Source organism: Tursiops truncatus, chromosome 12 (assembly GCF_011762595.2).
Source record: "Tursiops truncatus isolate mTurTru1 chromosome 12, mTurTru1.mat.Y, whole genome shotgun sequence".
Classification (NCBI taxonomy): Eukaryota; Metazoa; Chordata; class Mammalia; order Artiodactyla; family Delphinidae; genus Tursiops; species Tursiops truncatus.
The window spans coordinates 47,052,649-47,073,029 of NC_047045.1; the positions used below are offsets into that span (position 1 = coordinate 47,052,649).

General features: G+C 38.8%; 1 long non-coding RNA gene across 1 annotated transcript in view; it reads left to right on the forward strand.

Annotated features, from left to right (window-relative positions):
• Positions 1 to 8,210: 8,210 nt before the first annotated feature.
• LOC117314489 (uncharacterized) overlaps positions 8,211 to 20,381 on the forward strand; it is a 71,894-nt gene continuing 59,723 nt past the window's right edge. The window contains exon 1 of the long non-coding RNA XR_004529237.2: positions 8,211 to 19,530. This is a non-coding gene — a long non-coding RNA (uncharacterized lncRNA). The remainder of the gene's footprint in view (positions 19,531 to 20,381) is intronic.

Here is a 20,381-nt window from a genome sequence, read left to right on the forward strand (position 1 = left end):
TATCTCCAAGAATAATAACTAGATCATTGTTATATTTCTTTACCTCTTCCTTTTTTAGCCCTCTGAAAGTGACATTGATAGAAGTGGCTTCAGTCTAATGTGATTTTCCCAAATATTACCTGCAATTCAAATAAGTAATTGAGAGCGCTTCTTGTAAAGAGATTTTGCTTGGCCTGGACCTCAAAGAGGACTTTTCTGAGGGATAATTATAGAGGTATAAACCTGCTTATGTTCAGGTGTACATGGGATATATGTATATGTGAAAATAGTCCTGGTAAGTCTGTCATTAATTTTGGAGTGTGAGGTACAACAATATAGAGTCTTCAGGAGATTAATAGGAATGCATAAGAAATATCCAGGCAGATGATTTCATTACATATTAATTTATGAATTACTTGGAAGCTGAAGTTCATCTGTATGTAAATATGCAGAATATCAAATTTGCAAAATCAAACTTTATCAGTTATACTCTGAGATCCTCAACTTACCAGATGGAATATAAGACCAGCCACGATGCTCAGCGTATCAGTTGATTATACTTTTCATTATTTTAAAAGAAAGAAAAACATAGCTTCCCTACTGCTTACTCCTCTGCGCCCAGGGAAAGAAAAGCGAAGTTAACACAACCAGCATGTGTACATATTCTATTCGTGCAGTTAGAAGTAGGATTGTGATTGATTGCTGTGTCCAAGGGTAATCATTGCCAAATTCCCCTTTGTAGGTCCTATACCATATTCTATTATACTCCCACTTGCAGTGTATGAGATTGCCTATTTCTTTAGAGTCTGCCGCCATCAACTTTTAGATTTTTGCAATTTGATGGGTGAAAAATGTTTTTTGTAGTTTTAATTTGCATTTTATGGTAGATTATGTTTGCAAAGATGATGTAACAGTAGTTCCCATTCCACATGTTTTTTTTTTTTTTCACATGCTTTTTTACTGTGTTACTTTGCCAGTTTTTCATAATGCGATAGAGTCTATTTCCCTGTTCCTTGAATCTGGGCTGGCCCTGTGACTGACTGTGATTAATAGTATGTGTCAGAAGTGACACTCAGCTTGCAAGGCTGCATCTTAAAGATCTTGCTTCTTCCTCCTTGTTCTTGGAGCACTGAGCCATCACATAATGAGGTATGTCTTGCTGGAGAGACCACATGGCGGGGGAGGGGGGAGGAGGAGGAGGAGGGAGAGAGACTTAAGAGGGGCTATAAATGGAAAGAGGTTTAGAAGACATCAATCAGTTACCTTGCGTAGACCTTATTTTAATCCAAACTTCTGTTTGTTATTTGTTTCAGGTTAAATTTATATAACTTGGAGAGAACTGACATTTTTATGATGTTGAATTGACCAAGAACAAGGAATATCATGCCGTTTGTTCAAGTTTACTCTTGAACTTTTCAGTCTTTCAAGAGGGTTTTAAAATTTTATTCATGTAAGTGTTGCAAATTTCTAAGTTTACACTCAAGTATTTAATCTCGGTTTCTTTTTCTTTTGTATTGATTTTTGTATGTTGATTTTATATTCCAGTACCTCATTGAATTCTCATATTGTTTATATTAGTTTTACTTTTGTTTTTCTTAGGTTTTCTAGGTATTCTATCATCAGCAAATAGAGATAATTTTACATCTTCCTTTCCAATTCTTATGTATTTAACTGTTTTTTCTTTTCTAATTATGTTTACTAATACTCCAATGTAATAAGTGGTGGAGATAATGGGTAACCAAGCCTTAAACTTGACTTCAGTGAGAATGCCTGTACTGTTTCCCCTCTTATCAGATGCTGATTTGGAAGCTAAGCATATGTGTATATTTATATTTATACATATAAATTGTGATAAGGAAGTATTCATCATTTCCTATTTAAATACTTGATTAAATATTAAATCAAGAATTGATGCTAAATTTTGTTGAAGACTTTTTAGAATATATGGAGATGATTGTATGATTTTACTTCTTAGATCTTCTAATATGGTAAGTTATGCTAATGGTTTCCTAATATTAAATCTTCATTGTATTCCTGGAATAAACCACACGGAGATGTATTGTTCTTTTTTAAAAACTGAGCTTTTGGATTCTGTTTGCTGATATTTTAATTATAATTTTGCATTGATGTTCATAAATGAGATATGTCTGAAGTTTTCTTTCCTTTGCAGCGTAATTCAGGTTTTGGAATCAATGTTTTATTTTACAAGAATACATTGGAAGTTTCTCTTCTTTTAGAACAGTTTAATAGGGTTGGGATTATTTGATCTTTGAAGATTTGATAGAATTCCCCTCTGAAACCACCTAGACCTGGTACTTGTTTTGGGGTTAGTTCTTTGATAAGCTTTTAATTTCAGTTTATATTTTCTATCTCAGTAGAGGCCAAATTTGGTAAAATATATTTTCCTAGGGTACTATTCCAGTTTTCAAATTTATTTGTAAAGACATGTACTAAGTAATCTTTCAGTGTTTTCTTTTTTTTTAATATAGCCTTTGTTTCCAAGTTATTTTTCCCTTTTCATTTCTATGTTGTGTATTTTCTTTTTTTGATTAGTTATCTAGTGGCCTCATTTATTTTGTTGATTAATTTTTAAGAACCAGCTTTTTAATTTGTTAGTTCTATTATTTCATTTTGTTTCTAAACCATTATTTGTGCCTTACCTGTATTATTGCATTTCCTCTTTCAGTTTTCTCTGTTGCTATTTTTAAGCTTTTGAAGTGCATATTTAATGCAGTATATTTATTCTTTATTTTTCTTAGTATAAGTATATATATAAGCTCTAAATTTTCCACCAATCACTGATTTAGTTGTATCCTATACATCCTGTTTTTATTATACTTTTTAAAGAAATTTGGCAATTTTGGCTTGTCTTTTTTTTTTTTTTTTTTTTGCGGTACGCGGGCCTCTCACTGTTGTGGCCTCTTCCGTTGCGGAGCACAGGCTCCAGACACGCAGGCTTAGCGGCCATGGCTCACGGGCCCAGCCGCTCCGCGGCACGTGGGATCCCCCCGGACCGGGGCACGAACCCACGTCCCCTGCATCGGCAGGCGGACTCTCAACCACTGCGCCACCAGGGAAGCCGTTGGCTTGTCTTTTTGTTCTTACCTAAGTTGTGTGTTTAATAAGTGGTTTTTAAAATTTTCCTGTTAAAATGACATTTTTGGCTTTAAAAACTTGTTTATTGGCTTCTAATTTTACCATATTGTGATCAAAGAAATATTGTTTGTATTTTCCTACTTTATACAACTTTTTGAGGTATTCTTTTCGACATAATAGTTTCCTCAACTGTTTCATGTTTCTTGAAAAGAAGATAGATTCTTTAATATCAGGGTACAGATTTTGATATATATTCATATATATAAGTATCTACCTTACTGAGTATGTTATTTAGGACTTTTATATACTTACGTATATTTATTTTTCTTTTGTCTTGGACTAATAATGATGTATTATTAATATGTGTGTCAATTTGTCCCTGCATCTTCTCACGTTTCTGCTTTATGAAGGTGGCCACTATGTTATTTGGTATAGAGATATTCAAAACTGCTATATTTTCATTATGAATTGTGAACGTAATGTTACAAAGGGTCCTTCTTTGTCTTTGTTCAATGCTTTGGGGCCTGAATTCATCTTGTTAGATCTGCTCACAGCCCTGCTTTACTTTTGTTTGCAATTGCCTAGTCTATTTTGCCTGTTTCTCTATTTTTAGCCTTGTTTTAGAGGTGTCTCTTGAATACAGCATAAGCTTGGATTTTGCTTTATTAAACTATGTGGGAAAAGATAAATGGTTATGTTAAGCCTATTTATATTTATTGGTATAACTTACTTGGTGAGTCCATGCATTGCTGTGGAGACAGTCTGGCTAAGACTTCCAAATTCATGCTTCCTAAGTTTTCAGTAATGTGTATTATTTTTATAAATGAACACGTACATAGAGTAAACTTTTATATTAAAAAAGCCAGGGTTTTATATTTTATGTGTATGGTGTATATTTTGTTTTACTTACATAGAATTTTTGTATAATGTTTTTTATTTCAGAATATTCTACGTGACTTTATTTTTCTTTGATTGACAGTGTTGACCTGAAATAAATAGACTCACAGATATTTCTCCAGGAAAGGTAGGTTTATTTGGGATCAGCAGAGAATTGCAATTCTGGGTCTGCACCCACAGCAAGCTTTGTTCAAGTTCCCGCCACAGCAAAGTAAGGAGGATGCTTTTACAGAGAGGAAAAGGAAGTTGGTAGGGCTGTAGTAAACAGAGAGTCCGTGGCTTTTCATTGGCTGAGTCCTTGTCAGGAAAGGAGTCTTCTTCCTGTTGGCTCTGCTATCATTTCAGAGCATGAGAGCTCCTCCTTCTGGTTGCCCAACTCTGTTCAATCGAGGTTTCTGTGTATTAATTTTTTTTTTACAACAGTTTAAAAAATCAAATGCGCTTGGTATTTTCATTGACATTTTCTTTTGTTCTTTTTTGTTGTACCGTCTCTCCCACCCCATAATAGTCATCTGCTCATAGTGGGTACTTGGTGAATACTAGGTACACAAATGACTGTCCCTAGGCAACTTTAATCCGTATTTGAATGTGTTTACTGGAACCAAATCTATGATCTAGAGACCATCAACACTGTGCGGCTCAACATGATCTAGCCATTCTGTTTTCAAGCAGAATTTAAAACACTACTGTTCACCATTTCCTTGAACCCAATTTCCCCTTAAGCCAAATGTGTCATTCTTATTTTACTGGGCACTTTTGTCTTTGGTATTCATATAAAATGTTGAGTAAATGGAAGTTTAAACAATACTATTTAGCCACAGATTATGATGGTGTTCTAAGTTGAATAATGGCCACCCAAAGATAGCAAGTCCTAAACCCTGGAATTTATAAACGTTACCTTAAAATTTGGAAAGAGGGTTTTGCAGATGTAATCAAATTAAGAATTTTGGGAAGAGGGGATTGCCCTGGATTATCTGGGTGGGCCCTAAATGCCGTCAAAGTAGCTTTAAAGGAGTGAGGCAAAGGGAGATAGCACAGACACAGAGGAAAGGACATGCGGATCGAGGAAGCAGTGTGATCATGGAGGCAGAGATTGGAGTGATGCTTTCCCAAGCCACGGAATGCCTAGAACCACCAGAGCCTGGAAGAGGCAAGGCATGCATTCTCCCCTAGATTCTTCAGAGGGAATGTGGCCCTGCGGACACCTTGATTCAGACTTCAGTCCTCCAGAACTGTGAGAGAAAAAATTTCTGTTGTTTTAAGTCAGCAAGTCTATAATATGTCACAACAGCCACAGAAAACTAATATAGATGGAAAAGTTACTAAAGCCGTATGAAAATGGCTATTGTAGGCCATAGCCTGGCTGTTGCTATTTGTCTATATAATCTCTAAATTGACTCAAACTATTGTGCCAGGAAGACAGAGTTTTTAAGGCTAACTGCTTAAAAGGCAGAGTGCATTTCAGGCTGAAGGAATGTGAATTTGGCTAAGTAAGGTATGTTTTGCCCTCAAAGATCATTGAGCTGACAACCACCTGGTAAAACCAAAATTTTTGAACAACTGGTTATAAGCGACAGTCTCATGTTGCTGTGTCTGACAATTCAAAGGTGTAGTGGACTGTTGGCATTTCTACGGCTGTCCACCTTCCAAACTTTCCCTTCTTTCTGGGATAATCCACCATGAGTCTCAGTGGAACACAGGATGCTGCCTCCAATGATAGTTAATGGTTAATTTGTCCCTCTCCTCTTCTTCTTGGAGCCAGGACTTGGTCATATGACCAGGGCTTAGTTAATTAAACATTCCAACTCAGGACCCTGAATCTTCAGTGACTGCCATATGCATAGGGACAGTTAGGCAGGATTCACAGCAGCAGGGGCAGCTGTTTCTGCTAAAAGCGCCCTGTTTCCTCACTTCAGCGCTGTCTTGGTGTTGGCTCCTAGTCCAAGTTTGGCCCCCTCCCCAGCATCCTACCAATAATGTGAATTCCCAATATCCTTCCAGTAATTTCCTTTCTTTTTTTTTTTTTTTTTTGCGGTACGTGGGCCTCTCACTGTTGTGGCCTCTCCTGTTGCAGAGCACAGGCTCTGGACGCGCAGGCTCAGCGGCCATGGCTCACGGGCCCAGCTGCTCCGCGGCATGTGGGATCCTCCCGGACCGGGGCACGAACCCGTGTCCCCTGTATCAGCAGGCAGACTCTCAACCACTGCGCCACCAGGGAAGCCCTAATTTCCCTTTTTACTTGAGAGAACTGGTGTCAGTTTCTGCTACTTTTAGTTTGAAGGTTTCTAACAGATGTATTGGCTCTTCTTAATGTCTTAGTATCTATCTTACTATCTTACTATTTTCTTAAGAATTCAGGCTTCATTAATCCAATAGGATTTCTGACTCAATAGAGAGTGTAAGTGAGCCTTGGACAGCCTTAAAATACTAGTGTTGATTATCTTTTCAAGACATACCAAATTGTATAAAGTAATCAAAACATCTAAGGAGGTCTTTGTGACAAGTTAGCTAGTGTTTTAGCATCCTTATTATCCCCAGGATAATTAGAATTCTGCTCGATACTTTAAGATGAAACTGATAAGTTTTTTTGTTAATTAATTATATGGCACGTATAGAAAAAATTATAAAATTTATTATTGATTACTTCATGCCAATCATTGTTTTATGCGTTTTATACGTTATCTTATTTAATCGTCATTAAAATATTTTGAGTCAGGTACCATTAAAATTCCTAGATAAGGAAATGGAGACATTGACAAAAGAAAAAAGAGGGGGCAGCTAGCTGATAGTTTTGTTACCCTCTAAACAGCTTCAACCGTCACTAGTAAGTCAAGTACAGTGAAGTCCAGACAATCCAGTCACTGCAAGACTTAATGTATCCTTTATTTGTGACTTAAGTGTGGCTCTCAAAACAGCACCACAGCAGCTGGCGTAGCAGATGTAGATTGAAGCCAGCTGCAGAATTGCACAAATGAATCTATAGTTTAATTTGATATGTATGTATATATAAAATTGTATAATTGTATAACATATAAATATAATTTTTTTAAGGAACACCTTCCTCATCTAGAAAATCATTTGGGATTACTTAAGGCAATCTCAACTTCATAACTTAGCTGAAAACCATATGGAGAATCTTGATATAGAGGTAGAGACTAAAAATAACTTTTAAAGAAGTTAGTATGGCTTACATTTCATGATCAAGCTGGCAGAAATAGCTAACTTTTTAGGCTGTTCTCTTCTTGTTCCATACTTTGTCCCAGTGATATTTTACCTCTTTATCGTGGCACATCTCGTGCCTCCAAGTGGAAGTCTCCAATGGTGAGGGCCTGAATGACTCTGCTGGGGTTATATGTTTAGTGCCTGTTTTTCCTGTTGGCTAGGTTCCTCACCTCTTCTCCGTGTAATCTCATGACCTCTCCCTCTCCACGTGGTGTCTTCAAATTGCCTCTATATATGGTGTTTCCAGTAGAGTAGCCAGACTTCTGACATGGCAGCTCAGGGCTCCAAAGAGTACAAAAGCAAAAGCTGCCAGGGCTTCTGCCTTATTGTATTGGTTAAAGCAGGTCACTGGGCCAGCTCAGATTCAGGGGGAGGAGATTACAGAAGGACTACTTTGGGAGTCACCAAAGAAAGGGTGGAGCACATGGTGTAAAGGCAGCATTCCAGCCATGTTTGTGTCCAGCCATTATGTGCATGCACGTGCTGGACGTTTGATGAAAGATTTTTCTCCCTTCTCCTTGCATCATGTCAGATCCTTATTTCAACTACCTGTGCACAGATGCAAAAATAAGTACCTCACATCCCATATTTATCATGCTATTAGTATTTCTTTGTGTTAGGTCAGATTTGTAATAATTTTCGTCAGAGGTTAATGCAGAATTTAGAAAGCAAAGAATTGTGCCTTATTGTCAAAATAAAGATCAGATCAGAACAGAGTGAGAATAATTTTCTGAGAAAAAGAATAGGTACATCCTATTGGTTGATTTTTTTTTTAAACCAGCATTCTTAAGGTTTTTTTTTTTTTTTTTTTTTTGCGGTACGCGGGCCTCTCACTGTTGTGGCCTCTCCCCTTGCAGAGCACAGGCTCCGGACACGCAGGCTCAGCGGCCATGGCTCAGGGGCCCAGCCGCTCCGCGGCATGTGGGATCTTCCCGGACCGGAGCACGAACCCGTGTCCCCTGCATTGGCAGGCAGACTCTCAACCACTGCGCCACCAGGGAAGCCCTTAAGGTATAATTTATATAATACAATTTAAGGTATAATTAGCATAAATAAAATGCATAGATCTTAAGTGTTGTTTTACTGAGTTTTGACAATTTTATACACCTACCCAAAACGACATAAATCATTTCTGTCACCAGAGAAAGTGTTCTCATGCCCCTTTCCAGTCAGTTCTCTCTCACCTCCAGGAGCAGCTATTGTTATGATGTCTATTACCATAGATTCATTTTGCTGGTTCTTAAATTTCTTGTAATTTGTATAGATTATACAACCTGTTGTGTCTAGATTTATTTACTTACCATGGTGTTTTTGAAGTTCTTCTGTTTAGTTGAGTATATCAGTAGTTCCCTTTATTAAATAATGAGTAGTTTTCCATTCCAGATGTACCACATTTTGTTTATCCATGCTCCTGTTGATTGACTGACACTTTGGTTACTTCCAGTTTTTGGCTACTATAAATAAGGATGCTATAAACACTCTTGTGTCTCTCTCTCTCTCCCCCTCTCTTTCCCTCCCCCCATACATACTTGCTGAATCAAAGAGTAAATATATATTTAAGTTGTAATAAATTGCCAAACGGTTCTCTAAAGTGGTAGTAGGGAATTCCCTGGTGGCGCAGTTGTTAAGAATCCGCCTGCCAATGCAAGGGACACGGGTTCAAGCCCTGGTCTGGGAAGATCCCACATGCCACCAAGCAACTAAGCCCGTGTGCCAAAACTACCGACCCTGTGCTCTAGAGCCCGCGAGCCACAACTACTGAAGCCCGTGCGCCTAGAGCCCGTGCTCTGCAACAAGGGAAGCCACCTCAGTGAGAAGCCCGTGCACTGCAGCAAAGAGTAGCCCCCACTCGCTGCAACTAGAGAAAGTCCATGCAGCAATGAAGACCCAATGTGGCCATAAATAAATAAATAAATAAAAAGTGGTAGTAATGAAGAGCGTTTTAGTCACTTCCTATCATCACTAATGTTTGGTATTGCCAGTCTTTTTAGCATTCTAATGGATGTGAAATGGTGTCTCGTAGTTTTATTTTGCATTTCTCTTATGACTAAAGATGTTGGACACATTTTCATGCACTCATTGGCCATTCCTATACCTTCTCCTGTCAAGTGGCTTTAAGACATTTTCCCACTTGTATAATTCTTTATATATTCTGATACCAGTACTTTGTCAGATCAATGTGTTAAGATTATTTTTATTCTCAGTCTATGGCTTGTGTATTCATTTTCCTAATGATATCTTTTGATGAGCAAAACTGTTTACTTGTGATTAAATTCAGGTTATCAATTTTGAAAATTTTACAGTTAGTCCTTTTTGTCTTATCTAAAAATATTTTAATGGTCCAAGGTCACAAAAGGTATTTTCCTATGTTTTTTAGTAGATATTCTATGGTTTTAGCTTTTATATTTAGGTCAACTTCCATTTGAACTGTAGTCAGAAAAGATACTTGTTATGATTTTAATCTTAAATTTTTAAGACTTGTCTTGTAGCCTAACATATGATCTCTCCTGGAGAATGTTTCATGCGGACTTGAAAAAAATTTGTCTTCTGTTGCCGTTCGATAGAATGTTCTGTCTGTGTATGTTAGACCTACTTGGTTTATATTATTGTTCAAGTCCACTGTTTCCTTATTGATTTTCTGACTAGATCATCTATCTGTTATTGAAAGTAGGGGTACAACTATTGTATTGCTGTCTATTTATTCCTTCAGTCCTATTAATATTTGCTTTATATATATTTTTGTTCTCCTATATTGGGGTGCACATATATTTACAATTGTTATATCCCCTTGATGAATTTACCCTGTTGTCATTATATAGTGCCGTTATTTGTCTTTTTTGAGAGTTTATGACTTAAAGTCTATTTTGTCTGACATAAGTATAGTCATTTCTCTCTCTTTTGGTTATCATTTACATGGAATATCTTTTTCCATCCCTTCACTTTCAGCCTATGTGTGTCATTAAAGCTAACGTGACTCTCTTGTAGGCGCCAAATTGTTGGTCACTAGGGCAGGCCAGGTACTGGGGTCCACCATGACATTCACTTCATTCTGTCACTCTGCCATGCTGCCTGCGCTTCGGGTGGGGTGAAGGGTGTAATGTGAAACTGTCCTTCCTACCCTCTTCATTGCATCTTTTCTTATTTCCGTGCTCCATCCAGGTGCTGTAATCTCTCACCTGGAATCCTTCACTCTTGTGAAGGTATTTTTGTGAGTGGTTGGTTGTTCAAATGGATGTTTCTGTGAGGGGACCAGTGGTGGAAACTCCTATCTCACCAGCTTGCTGACTTCAGTTCAAACTATTTTAAAACTAGACGAAATAAGGGCCGCTTTTTGATGCAGTAATCTTGTTGCTATCCATGGCTTGTTGTTATAAGTCCCATTTCTCAAAAAGAGTTGCAGCATCAGCAGATTTCAACGAAGTGGTTGTTAAGCATATTTGGCTCATGAAGGCTGATTCCCTTCCTAGTGATCTTTATCAAATTGAGAATAGAAGTCTTTGAATATGCTAGTCTTTGTGCAGTGAATATTCATGTTTTCTTTATTTCTCCCAGTGATGTTGTGTCAAAACGGCATTTGACAAATCAGTCAACTGAAACAAAATTCTGGGGTCACCTGAATGCCTATTTATTTCATTAGGGGTGGAGTCACATCCATTGTGTTCACTTTTCTTGTTTTATTTTCATAGCTAGATACATGATTTAAGGGCAATTTACGTGGAGACATCACATTTCTCTTACATAGATTACGTGAAATAGGAAAAACCTAATTCTTCCATCAGAATATAGGAATCTATTAGACACATACACCCCTACTTCATAGGGGTGAAAAGCTTCCTTTTGTGTCTCCTGAAAATATTCAGGTACGGGGCTTCTGGAATGAAGAATTTGTTGTACTTCTGAGTTACTAGTTGACGTTTCTGCTATCGGCACTGTACATCTTCACGCAACACATCCTGTCTCTCCCTTTACATTGTTTACTAGGGTGCTCAGAACCAAATGGGTATTCTACTGAATATGAGTATCAATTCTGCTTTCACATTATAATTTTTAGACTTATTTTTCACTAAGTCCAATTTACTTAGTTTTTAAAAAGCTTAACTATCCATTTTTAGGTTGTCCTAAAAAAGTGGATCTCATCTTTGCCTATATTAAATCACAAAGTTTTGAGGATGGGGTGAGGGTGTTGCCCAGGCTCCATCAGGAAGGATAACCCAGGTCTTGCTGGCTCTTGCCCTTGCACTTCTTCTGTCCTCTGGGCTCTGACCTCTGTCCACCTGGTGACAGATACATGCTCTCTCTCCTTCCCCATGCACCTGAGCACAAGCTTCTCTGGCAGATGTTCTCCACCCCACCCCCTCCCCTATTCAGATCATCTCATGCAAATAAATATCACAGGCTTGCAAATGCACTACTTCATAAAAATTCCTGAAATCCTTTTAGCTCAACCCAGATCCACACTACAGATTTATTCAACCTAGGAAGCCAGGAAATGTACAGAGCACAGGGGAGTAACCAGACTTGCTCTATTATTTCCACCTCTGTTTTGTTTCTCTGCAGCCCCAGGGCTGCGTTCCCATTCCAGGTACTCCAAACATTTGTACTGCTCTCTTTTCTACAGTCAGTCAGGTCACAGCCAGGGTGCACCCGTGCTGGTGATACCCTCTCATGCAGGCTTCCTATCCATGATTTTCTTGCCTCTGATGGACATGCTATTCATGGGTTGTAGATGGAAATTACTCCATTAATTTCCTGACACTTGGTTGAATATGTGCTTCTTGAGAAAAACAGTGTGCACAAATAATTGGGAAACGTACAGGGGTCCTATGCCCTTTACGGCTTCAAAGAAAAGAACATTAATTAAGGAAATTATTCTCCTTTTTTTTATTTTTTATTTTTTAATACCACAGGTTCTTATTAGTCATCCATTTTATACACATCAGTGTATACATGTCAATCCCAATCGCCAAATTCATCACACCCCCACCTCCACCCACACTGCTTTCCTCCCTTGGTGTCCATTCGTTTCTTCTCTACATCTGTGTCTCAATTTCTGCCCCGCAAACCAGTTCATCTGTACCATTTTTCTAGGTTCCATATATATGCATTAATATACGATATTTGTTTTTCTCTTTCTGACTTACTTCACTCTGTATGACAGTCTCTAGATCCATCCGCATCTCTACAAATGACCCAATTTCGTTCCTTTTAATGGCTGAGTAATATTCCATTGTATATATGTATAACATCTTCTTTATCCATTCGTCTGTCGATGGGCATTTAGGTTGCTTCCGTGACCTGTCTATTGTAAATAGTGCTGCAGTGAACATTGGGGTGCATGTGTCTTTCTGAATTATGGTTTTCTCTGAATATATGCCCAGTAGTGGGATTTCTAGATCATATGGTAATTCTATTTTTAGTTTTTTAAGGAACCTGCATACTGTTCTCCATAGTGACTGTATCAATTTACATTCCCACCAACAGTGCAAGAGGGTTCCCTTTTCTCCACACCCTCTCCAGCATTTGTTGTTTGTAGATTTTCTGTTGATGCCCATTCTAACTGGTACGAGGTGATACCTCACTGTAGTTTTGATTTGCATTTCTCTAATAATTAATGATGTTGAGCAGCCTTTCATGTGCTTCTTGGCCATCTGTATGTCTTCTTTGGAGAAATGTCTATTCAGGTCTTCTGCCCGTTTTTGGATTGGGTTGTTTGTTTTTTTAATATTGAGCTGCATGAGCTGTTAATATATTTTGGAGATTAATCCTTTGCCCGTTGATTCGTTTGCAAATATTTTCTCCCATTCTGAGGGTTTTCTTTTGGTCTTGTTTATGGTTTCCTTTGCTGTGCAAAGGCTTTGAAGTTTCATTAGGTCCTATTTGTTTATTTTTGTTTTTACTTCCATTTCTCTAGGAGGTGGATCAAAAAAGATCTTGCTGGGCTTCCCTGGTGGCACAGTGGTTGAGAGTCCGCCTGCCAATGCAGGGGACACGGGTTTGTGCCCCGGTCCGGGAAGATCCCACATGCCATGCCGCGGAGCAGCTGGGCCCGTGAGCCATGGCCACTGAGCCTGCGCGTCCAGAGCCTGTGCTCCGCAAACGGGAGAGGCCACAACAGTGAGAGGCCCACATACCACAAAAAAAAAAAAAAGATCCTGCTGTGATTTATGTCAAAGAGTGTTCTTCCTATGTTCTCCTCTAAGAGTTTTACAGTGTCCGGTCTTACATTTAGGTCTCGAATCCTTTTTGAGTATGGTGTTAGGGAGTGTTCTCATTTCATTCTTTTACATGTAGCTGTCCAGTTTTCCCAGCAGCACTTATTGAAGAGACTGTCTTTTCTCCATTGTATATCCTTGCCTCCTTTGTCATAGATTAGTTGACCATAGGTGCGTGGGTTTACCTCTGGGCTTTCTATCTTGTTCCATTGATCTGTATTTCTGTTTTTGTGCCAGTACTGTACTGTCTTGATTACTGTAGCTTTGTAGTATAGTCTGAAGTCAGGGAGTCTGATTCCTCCAGCTCTGCTTTTTTCCCTCAAGACTGCTTTGGCTGTTCAGGGTTTTTTGTGTCTCCATACAAATTTTAAGATTTTTTGTTCTAGTTCTGTAAAAAAATGCCATTGGTAATTTGATAGGGATTGCATTGAATCTGTTGATTGCTTTAGGTAGTATAGTCATTTTCACAATGTTGATTCTTCCAATCCAAGAACTGGTATATCTCTCCGTCTGTTTGTATCATCTTTAATTTCTTTCATCAGTGTCTTATAGTTTTCTGCATACGGGTCTTTTGTCTCCCTAGGTATTTTATTCTTTTTGTTGCAGTGGTAAATGGGAGTGTTTCCTTAATTTCTCTTTCAGATTTTTCATCATTAGTATATAAGAATGCAAGAGATTTCTGTGCGTTAATTTTATATCCTGCAACTTTACCAAATTCATTGATTAGCTCTAGTAGTTTTCTGGTGGCATCTTTAGGATTCTTCATGTATAGTATCATGTCATCTGCAAACAGTGACAGTTTTATTTATTCTTTTCCAATTTGTATTCCTTTTATTTCTTTTTCTTCCCTGATTGCCATGGCTAGGACTTCCAAAACTATATTGAATAATAGTGGTGAGAGTGGACATCCTTGTCTTGTTGCTGATCTCATAGGAAATGCTTTCAGTTTTTCACCATTGAGAATGATGTTTGCTGTGGGTTTGTCATATATGGCCTTTATTATGTTGAGGTAGGTTCCCTCTATGCCCACTTTCTGGAGAGTTTTTATCATAATGGGTGTTGATTTTTGTCCAAAGCTTTTTCTGCATCTATTGAGATGATCATATGATTTTTCTTCTTCAGTTTGTTAGTATGGTTTATCACATTGATTGACTTGCGTATATTGAAGAATCCTTGCATCCCTGGGATAAATCCCACTTGATCATGGTGTATGATCCTTTTAATGTGTTATTGGATTCTGTTTGCTAGTATTTTGTTGAGGATTTTTGCATCTATATTCATCAGTGATATTGGTCTGTAATTTTCTTTTTTTGTAGAATCTTTGTCTGGTTTTGGTATCGGGGTGATGGTGGCCTCATAGAATGAGTTTGGGAGTGTTCCTTCCCTTGCAGTTTTTTGAGAGAGTTGGAGAAGGATGGGTGTTAGCTCTTCTCTAAATGTTTGATAGAATTTACCTGTGAAGCCATCTGGTCCTGGACTTTTGTTTGTTGGAAAATTTTTAATCACAGTTTCAATTTCATTACTTGTGATTGGTCTGTTCATATTTTCTATTTCTTCGTGGTTCAGTCTTGGGAGGTTATACCTTTCTAAGAATTTGTCCATTTCTTCCAGGTTGTCCATTTTATTGGCATAGAGTTGCTTGTAGTAGTCTCTTAGGATGCTTTGTATTTCCGCGGTGTCTGTTGTAACTTCTCCTCTTTCATTTCTAATTTTATTGATTTGAGTCCTCTCTTTTTCTTAATGAGTCTGACTAATAGTTTATCAATTTTGTTTTCTCAAAGAATCAGCTTTTAGTTTTATTGATCTTTGCTATTGTTTTCTTTGTTTCTATTTCATGTACTTCTGCTCTGATCTTTATGATTTCTTTCCTTCTGCTAACTTTGGGTCTTTTTTGTTCTTCTTTCTCTAACTCCTTTAGGTGTAAGGTTAGATTGTTTATTTGAGATTTTTCTTGTTTCTTGAGGTAGGCTTGTATAGCTATAAACTTCCCTCTTAGAACTGCTTTTGCTGCATCCCAAAGGTTTTGGATCATTGTCATTTATCTCTAGGTATTTTTTTATTTCCTCTTAGATTTCTTCAGTGATCTCTTGGTTATTTAGTAACGTATTGTTTAGCCTCCACGTATTTGTGTTTTTTACCCTTTTTTCCCTGTAATTCATTTCTAATCTCATAGCCTTGTGGTCAGAAAAGATGCTTGATGTGATTTCAATTTTCTTAAATATACTGAGGCTTGATTTGTGACCCAAAATGTGATCTATCCTGGAGAATGTTCCATGTGCACTTGAGAAGAAAGTGTAATCTGCTGTGTTTGGATGGAATGTCCTATAACTGTCAATTAAATCTATCTGGTCTATTGTGTCATTTAAAGCTTCTGTTTCCTTATTAATTTTCTGTTTGGATGATCTGTCCATTGGTGTAAGTGAGGTGTTAAAGTCCCCCACTATTATTGTGTTACTGTCGATTTCCTCTTTTATAGCTGTTGGCAGTTGCCTTATGTATTGAGGTGCTCCTATGTTGGGTACATATATATTTATAATTGTTATATGTTCTTCTTGGATTGATCATTATGTAGTGTCCTTCCTTGTCTCTTGTAACATTCTTTATTTTAGTGTATTTTATCTGATGTGAGTATTGCTACTCCAGCTTTCTTTTGATTTCCGTGGAATATCTTTTTCCATCCCCTCACTTTCAGTCTGTATGTGTCCCTAGGTCTGAAGTGGGTCTCTTGTAGACAGCATATATATATGGGTCATGTTTTTGTATCCATTCAGCAAGCCTGTGTCTTTTGGTTGGAGCATTTAATCCATTCACGTTTAAGGTAATTATCGATATGTATGTTCCTATGACCATTTTCTTAATTGTTTTGGGTTTGCTTTTGTAGATCCTTTTCTTCTCTTGTGTTTCCGACTTTGAGAAGTTCCTTTAGCATTTGTTGTAAAGCTGGTTTGGTGGTGCTGAATTCTCTTAGCTTTTGCTTGTCTGTAAAGCTTTTGATTTCTCCATTGAGTCTGAATGAGATCCTTGCCGGGTAGAGTAATCTTGGTTGTACGTTCTTCCCTTTCATCCCTTTAAGTATATCATGCCACTCCCTTATGGCTTATAGAGTTTCTGCTGAGAAATCAGCTGTTAACCTTATGGGAGTTCCCTTGTATGTTATTTGTCGTTTTTCCCTTGCTGCTTTCAATAATTTTTCTTTGTCTTTGATCTTTGCCAATTTGATTACTATGTGTCTTGGCGTGTTTCTCCTTGGGTTTATCCTGTATGGGACTCTCTGCGCTTCCTGGACTTGGGTGGCTATTTCCTTTCCCATGTTAGGGAAGATTTCGACTATAATCTCTTCCAGTATTTTCTCAGGTCTTTCTCTCTCTCTTCTCCTTCTGGGACTCCTATAATGCGAATGTTGTTGCGTGTAATGTTGTCCCAGAGGTCTCTTAAGCTGTCTTCATTTCTTTTCTCTTTACTCTGTTCCGCAGCAGTGAATTCCACCATTCTGTCTTCCGGGTCACTTATCCGTTCTTCTGCCTCAGTTATTCTTCCATTCATTCCTTCTAGTGTAGTTTTCATTTCAGTTATTGTATTGTTCATCTCTCTTTATTTGTTCTTTAATTCTTCTAGGTCTTTGTTAAACATTTCTTGCATCTTCTCCATCTTTGCCTGTATTGTTTTCCGGAGGTCCTGGATCATCTTCACTGTCATTATTCTGAATTGTTTTTCTGGAAGGTTGCCCATTTCCACTTCATTTAGTTGTTTTTCTGGGGCTTTATCTTGTTCCTTCATTTGGTAAATAACCCTTTGCCTTTTCATCTTGTTTGGCTTCTGTGAATGTGGTTTTTGTTCCACAGGCTGCAGAATTGTAGTTCTTCTTGCTTCTGCTGTCTGCCCTCTGGTGGATGATGCTATCTTAAGAGGCTTGTGCAATATTCCTGATGGGAGGGACTGGTTGTAGGAAGAGCTGGCTGTTGCTCTGGTGGGCAGAGCTCAGTTAAACTTTAATCTGCTTGTCTGCTGATGGGTGGGGCTAGGTTCCCTCCCTATTGGTTGGTTGGCCTGAGGCGACCCAACACTGGAGCCTACCTGGGCTCTTTCGTGGGGCTAATGGCACACTCTGGGAGGGCTCACACCAAGGAGCACTTCCCAGAACTTCTGTTGCCAGTGTCCTTGTCCTCACAGTGAGACACAGCCACCCCCCCTCTCTGCAGGAGACCCTCCAACACTAGCAGGTAGGTCTGGTTCAGTCTCCCCTGGGGTCACTGCTCCTTCCCCTGGGTCCCGAGGCGCACACTACTTTGTGTGTGCCTTCCAAGAGTGGAGTCTCTGTTTCCCCCAGTCCTGTTGAAGTCCTGCAATCAAATCCCGCTAGCCTTCAAAGTCTGATTCTCTAGGAATTCCTCCTCCTCTTGCCGGACCCGCGGGTTGTGAAGCCTGACGTGGGGCTCAGAACCTTCACTCCAGTGGATGGACTTCTCTGGTATCTATTCTCCTTTTTTTCATTTAAATCCTTCCAAGTTATGTAATCAAAACATGGTTTTATAATTTTCCCCATTCATTCATTATCCCCTTTAGCTATTTGATTCAGGTTAGGTCAATTAAATATTGAACTATATGTAAGGCAGATTTATAAACTATAAAGTAAATAAGAGATTTCTCCTACTCATAAGAAGTTTTAGAGTAATATGTTTTTTCTCACCTCTGGCTGCAGACAGGAATCCCTTGGGCAGGACTTAAAAACACTGATGTCAGCACTCTAGTCCCAGGAACTCTGATTTAAGTGGTTTGGGGTGGGGTCTATGCCATTTTTTTAAAATTGAAGTATAGTTGATGTACAATATTATCTTAGGACATTGCTTTAATGTGATACTAATGTGCAGCAAGGGCTGAGGACCACTAAGGTAGGCACATGGGTTATGCACGAAACAGCTGTACTGCAAAGCAGAATATAATTTAACTGTTAGAAGAAAGATACCATCACTAAGATAAGGTCTCCATTCCCCACAGCTTCCTTCTAACCGCCTGCCACTGTCCCCACTGTGTTCTTGGTTCGTTGCCTCACCTCTCTTCTCTCATAACTCCCTACAGTTACTCCAGACACAGCATTTATCAGTAACTTTTTTTTTTTTTTCCATTTATCCGTAACCAGTGATTTTGCTTCTGGACTAGATTCCCTGAGTCCAGGGACCAAGGTCTGCAGTCAGATTAATGTAATTTCACATCTGGGCAACTCATGATACAGACAAGTTTCTTAACCTCTATGATTCCCAGTTATTTTTCTATAAGGTGTCAAAAATAAGAGTGCCTAACTCATCGGGCTGGCATGAGGATGAATGAAGTAATGCCTGTACAGCACTTAGTTCAGTGCCTGGAACATAGTGAGAGGACCATGAATGTTAGTTATTGTCATTACTAGTTTCTCTTGCCCCATACTGATTTGTACTTGTTAAGTACTTAATAAGTAAAAATACCACTATAGTTGACTTCACAGGCCAGATTTATTGAACTCCTACGAATGTTAAAGCACATCTTTAACAAGAGGCAGGCTGCTGGTAGTCCCAACAATGCCTCTGCGCATCTTAGAAAAAGGATCCCGTGCTGGTTTTGCTGTTCTCCACATTTCCCTGCCCTGGTCCCTGCCAAGTCCCTGCCTTGGGCAGCTGACCTCTCTTCATTGCCTCCCTTGGGCTCCCTTGCCAACAGACTGGAGTTCTGCACATGGGAGACCCCAGAAGGAGAGTGCAAGGGCAGAAGGAGAGATAGGACATTTATCTCTGCTCCCTCCCTGCTTGGGGCTGCATTTCTGGTAGGGGCTGCATCTGTCCACACTTGCACCTCCTGTCAGGAGTGGGGCCCGTCTGCCATCACTCCAACTTCCACTGCCTTCTGAGAACACCATTTCCTTCCCTTGCTGCTGCAGGTCCAGGAGTGGTGATGGCTTCCTGCTCTTGCTAGTTTCCAAGTGCAATATCCCTTCTTGGTTTCCTTAGCCCTGTCCACACATGGGGAGGGAGGGGAGGTATTCCTTCATTAAAGTCTTTTGAGCTATCTGAATTGAACTGTTTCCGATTAGGTGCCTGGCTGATACCCGCTCCTTCCTCAAGGACATTTTACTGCCCTCTGCTGGAGAATTGTGGTGAGCAATTTACATTTACATTTATTAGGTCTCCCGTGAGAAATGGTGCCGCTTAGATGTGGCTTGAAGTAAACAACTCAAAGCACAGCAAAGTCAGAGGTCAGACATTTATAACTTAATATAACTCAGCACCTCGTGCCTCGTAAAGGAACACCAAAGCCTCCGCACTTAGTTATTCAGCATGTCCTCTGTGGATACTTCCTCATCCTGTTTCTCTCTCCTGTTCTCTCACGCAGCAGCCCTCCTCCAGCTCTCCTCGTTGACTAGTCTGCCCTCCTTCCCCACCAAGTAAATAATAATAATTTGAGGGAACATATTTATATTAAAAATTATTTGTGTTTATCTGAAGTTTAAAATTTAATGGGGCATTTTGTATTTTTATTTGCTTAATTTGACAACTACTCCCTGGGCCATTAGCTGTCATTGGCAGCTCAGACCTTGTTCTAGGTTCAAACCCATAAGAGGAATGTGGTTGATTCCAGAGTCACATTTCTACAGGGCAGGTCTGATTTGGCCTAAAAAATATATTCCCTTCCCATTGCTTGTCTGTCACTTAGAGAAACTTCTCTTAATCAGCACTGGTGTGTTTCTTCCAAGTGCAGCCATGCCCTTTCCAGGATGTCAAAAGAACTAATAGTACCATTTACAGTTGAAATGTTAATTGTATTTGTTTCCATAGGACCCAGATAATGAACTCTGTGAAGTAAAGGAAAATTTTTGTTATGATTTGTCTAATTTTTAGTCTCAACTTTAATATCTTAATATTATTTATTGATAATTGATAATAAATGGTCATTTAATTACTCCATTTTTAATACGGCATTTTGCTTATATGCTGGTATGCATTGCCA